At 51.9% G+C, this 5,000-nt stretch overlaps 1 non-coding gene across 1 annotated transcript in view; it reads right to left on the reverse strand.

Moving 5' to 3' along the window:
- The window catches only part of LOC126444084 (small subunit ribosomal RNA), a 1,910-nt gene extending 714 nt beyond the window's left edge, over nucleotides 1–1,196 (reverse strand). Inside the window, exon 1 of the ribosomal RNA XR_007582401.1 lies at nucleotides 1–1,196. This exon is cut by the window's left edge and continues 714 nt beyond it. This is a non-coding gene — a ribosomal RNA (small subunit ribosomal RNA).
- Between the last annotated feature and the right edge of the window lie 3,804 nt (nucleotides 1,197–5,000).

The following is a 5,000-nucleotide window of genomic DNA, read 5'->3' on the forward strand; positions in this document are numbered from 1 at the left end:
AAGCTTTGGTTTCCCGGAGGCTGCCCGCCGAGTCATCGGAGGAACTGCGGCGGATCGCTGGCTGGCATCGTTTATGGTTAGAACTAGGGCGGTATCTGATCGCCTTCGAACCTCTAACTTTCGTTCTTGATTAATGAAAACATACTTGGCAAATGCTTTCGCTTCTGTTCGTCTTGCGACGATCCAAGAATTTCACCTCTAACGTCGCAATACGAATGCCCCCGCCTGTCCCTATTAATCATTACCTCGGGTTCCGAAAACCAACAAAATAGAACCGAGGTCCTATTCCATTATTCCATGCACACAGTATTCAGGCGGGCTTGCCTGCTTTAAGCACTCTAATTTGTTCAAAGTAAACGTGCCGGCCCACCGAGACACTCACTCAAGAGCACCCTGGTAGGATTGCAACGGGGTCCGCCTCGGGACGCACGAGCACGCACGAGGCGCGTCGCACGCCTTCAGCTCGCCCCACCGGCAGGACGTCCCACGATACATGCCAGTTAAACACCGACGGGCGGTGAACCAACAGCGTGGGACACAAATCCAACTACGAGCTTTTTAACCGCAACAACTTTAATATACGCTATTGGAGCTGGAATTACCGCGGCTGCTGGCACCAGACTTGCCCTCCAATAGATACTCGTTAAAGGATTTAAAGTGTACTCATTCCGATTACGGGGCCTCGGATGAGTCCCGTATCGTTATTTTTCGTCACTACCTCCCCGTGCCGGGAGTGGGTAATTTGCGCGCCTGCTGCCTTCCTTGGATGTGGTAGCCGTTTCTCAGGCTCCCTCTCCGGAATCGAACCCTGATTCCCCGTTACCCGTTACAACCATGGTAGGCGCAGAACCTACCATCGACAGTTGATAAGGCAGACATTTGAAAGATGCGTCGCCGGTACGAGGACCGTGCGATCAGCCCAAAGTTATTCAGAGTCACCAAGGCAAACGGACCGGACGAGCCGACCGATTGGTTTTGATCTAATAAAAGCGTCCCTTCCATCTCTGGTCGGGACTCTGTTTGCATGTATTAGCTCTAGAATTACCACAGTTATCCAAGTAACGTGGGTACGATCTAAGGAACCATAACTGATTTAATGAGCCATTCGCGGTTTCACCTTAATGCGGCTTGTACTGAGACATGCATGGCTTAATCTTTGAGACAAGCATATGACTACTGGCAGGATCAACCAGGGAGCTGCGTCAACTAGAGCTGAGCAGCCGGCCGCCCGGGAGTGTGTCCCGGGGGCCCGCGCGAACACGCAAGCGTCCGCTCAATTATTCTGCAAACAGGAGGAGGCTGAGCTCCCCTGCACAATACACCTCGAAACCCTCTCAGGTCCCGGCGGCGCGCAGCGCCGTCCTAAGTACTTGGTCGGGTTCGAGAGAGGCGCAATCGCCCGGAGTTTGGCGAGTAGACGCTTTAGGTGCGACCACCCGTGCTCCCAACTGAGCTTGCCGCTGCCGACAGAGGCCCGGGAGCGTGCTGTCGTGGCATTGCCGGCGGGAGACAACACGCGCCACCTACGGTGGCCGGCAGCTCCAACGCCAGCGCCACAGAAGGACAAAAGCCCCACTTGGGTGCCGAAGCGAACTCTCCCAGCACAGCGCACGCGCCAACACGTCCGCACAGCTGCGATACAATCCACCTGCGAGAACCGCAGAGGCGACCGAGCAGCAGACGGCGTCGCGGCGCCGAGCGCCGGGCGGCGGCGCATCCTCAGCGCACACAGTCCTCAATCGGACCAGCACACTGCAGATGTCCACCGCGCTTCGCACCGGGCCCGCGAGGACCTACTTTGGCCGCACGGCGCCGCGTGCAGGGTGCGCCGGCGCGCAGCTGCGCCGCCTGCCGCCTCCGTCGGCCGGCGCGCCTGCCACTGGCCGCCCCCACCAGCCGGCTGTAGCGCGTGCGCCCACGCACCGCGCGGCCAGCACGCCGGGAGGCCCCCCCTCACCGGCCGGGGACGGTCCCACCCAGCCACCGCCGCGTATCGCTTCACACCCACATGCCATTCACGTTCGTGGGCATGGTGGGTATCGCTGAAACAACCGGTTGGTAGCTCAACCGATCGTCGCCATCACTGATTCACCTCTAGCGAGAACAACCGCACCACAACGGTTTACCAGTTCTTCATTTGCGTAACGTCACCAGCAAACGTAGACGTCCATCGCCATTTGCAAATTCAACGATTGTTGCATGCCTGTGTCAGGTGTCACGACACACTATGTCTGCCCACATACACGCAACAACATGTGCACGCTTCGCGAACACGTGGAAGGTGGCCCCCGTACGTATGCGATGTCCATTGCGCGAACGACTGTCAACCGGCCTCTGTCGCATGTCGCAGATGTGGAACGCAGTGCACCATGCTATCACGGTGTGTGAGAAGAGACGACTACGTCTGACAACACGCGCCACTACATCAACAGACGGCTCATGCTGATCGCCATCCACGGCATACCATACTTCAATCCAGCTCTTATAGGGAGACGACACGTAGCTGAGTGCACAATATTTGGACCGTATGGTTCGCCGTTGTTGGCGCAGTCGTGGTACGGTCACACATGTACCACGATGTATCATTCAGTACATGAGGACCAATGTGCAGTACAGTGTGTGATTTGGACGTACAACATCAGCGGACAGTTGACACAAGCCGTACCACAACGTAGGCTGTGCTTCGCCATGCGAATGCCAATGAACAACTGCGAAGGGCATTGAGCATGTACGTCCTGCTGCCATCCGCATTACAGTGTATAGCTGCAAGGTGTTTAACATGAAGCGATACTCTGGGGACCGGGCAGTGCGAGTAGCAAACTATATTGCGGGGGTTGCAGTTAGGCAACACTACACTAATTTAACGCGTCGTATGACAATTACAGAGCAGGTTAAGGCCCAACGTGTGTTGGGTTAAGGTACAATATAGGTTAGGTTAAGGTACAATATAGGTTAGGTTACGGTACAATATGGGTTAGGTTAAGGGACAATATGGGTTAGGTTAAGGGACAATATAGGTTAGGTTAAGGGACAATATGGGTTAGGTTAAGGGACAATATGGGTTAGGTTAAGGGACAATATGGGTTAGGTTAAGGGACAATATGGGTTAGGTTAAGGGACAATATAGGTTAGGTTAAGGGACAATATAGGTTAGGTTAAGGGACAATATAGGTTAGGTTAAGGGACAATATAGGTTAGGTTAAGGGACAATATAGGTTAGGTTAAGGGACAATATAGGTTAGGTTAAGGGACAATATAGGTTAGGTTAAGGGACAATATAGGTTAGGTTAAGGGACAATATAGGTTAGGTTAAGGGACAATATAGGTTAGGTTAAGGGACAATATAGGTTAGGTTAAGGGACAATATCGGTTAGGTTAAGGGACAATATGGGTTAGGTTAAGGGACAATATAGGTTAGGTTAAGGGACAATATAGGTTAGGTTAAGGGACAATATAGGTTAGGTTAAGGGACAATATAGGTTAGGTTAAGGGACAATATAGGTTAGGTTAAGGGACAATATAGGTTAGGTTAAGGGACAATATAGGTTAGGTTAAGGGACAATATGGGTTAGGTTAAGGGACAATATAGGTTAGGTTAAGGGACAATATAGGTTAGGTTAAGGGACAATATGGGTTAGGTTAAGGGACAATATGGGTTAGGTTAAGGCGCAATATGGGTTAGGTTAAGGCGCAATATAGGTTAGGTTAAGCGACAATATGGGTTAGGTTAAGGGACAATATAGGTTAGGTTAAGGCGCAATATGGGTTAGGTTAAGGCGCAATATGGGTTAGGTTAAGGCGCAATATGGGTTAGGTTAAGGCGCAATATGGGTTAGGTTAAGGCGCAATATGGGTTAGGTTAAGGCGCAATATGGGTTAGGTTAAGGCGCAATATGGGTTAGGTTAAGGCGCAATATGGGTTAGGTTAAGGCGCAATATGGGTTAGGTTAAGGCGCAATATGGGTTAGGTTAAGGCGCAATATGGGTTAGGTTAAGGCGCAATATGGGTTAGGTTAAGGCGCAATATGGGTTAGGTTAAGGCGCAATATGGGTTAGGTTAAGGCGCAATATGGGTTAGGTTAAGGCGCAATATGGGTTAGGTTAAGGTACACATTGTTGTAAGGAAAGGTGTATTGGGGGGGGGGGGGGGGGGGGCGGCGGCGGCGGCGGCCGGTTTGTTGATTGTGATTATAGTAAGTGGATGCCTGCGGCATCATCTGATTTGCCACGTCAGGATGCACCTTTGGCTCATGACAGGCGGCGCTCTGATTCCATGCTTGTGGCAGACCTGTGTCTTTCATTCCTGCCATTGTTTGTGTGCTGTGACAGGAGGCAGTATTGTGATGTTGGGTGTACCCCTGTGTAGGACGTGTGTGGGTGTTGGTGGCTTAGCTGAGCAATGGTGGTTGTCGGAAGGGTGGGATATTCTGTTTTGTGAGTGGACCTCCCGGTCTGGTTATGATAGTGTGGATTGTCTAATGTGGCGGAGAGGATGCACTGGGTGTTGTTCCATGCTGGTGCTTACATATTGTCTCTGTGCCTGTTACAGGCAGAGAGTAGTGCGTGATAAGAGTGTCTGGCTGACGTGTGGTTGTGATTGTGAGCAGAGTCTTTCAGCATGTATACGGACAGTTGTATACATTATCTGTATTTTGATGGCTCTATCTATTACTAATCAGCGCCGTGTATACGTTTCATCCGGTTCCAGTCGAAACTGTTGTATCTCTGTACATTAGTGACACGGCGAGGCCGCCATGTAGTTACTCGTCTCGGCAGCTTCCACCGGTGTATGGCAAATGATTATAAGGAATCAGTCTAGTCGTCAATACCGATAGTGTGACGTCACATGTCTGGGGTGGGGGACGCTGCGCCCTTCTGGTGGGTCATGGCCTAGAAAGACTCTTCCCACGCAGGGGGGGCTTGGACTGTCATTGACTCTTCCGAGTAATATACTTGCCGTACGTTTTTGCGACTGCGAGTGCAACGCTCACCGGTACCGA

The sequence above is a fragment of the Schistocerca serialis genome, unplaced genomic scaffold (assembly GCF_023864345.2).
Source record: "Schistocerca serialis cubense isolate TAMUIC-IGC-003099 unplaced genomic scaffold, iqSchSeri2.2 HiC_scaffold_223, whole genome shotgun sequence".
Taxonomy (NCBI): Eukaryota; Metazoa; Arthropoda; class Insecta; order Orthoptera; family Acrididae; genus Schistocerca; species Schistocerca serialis.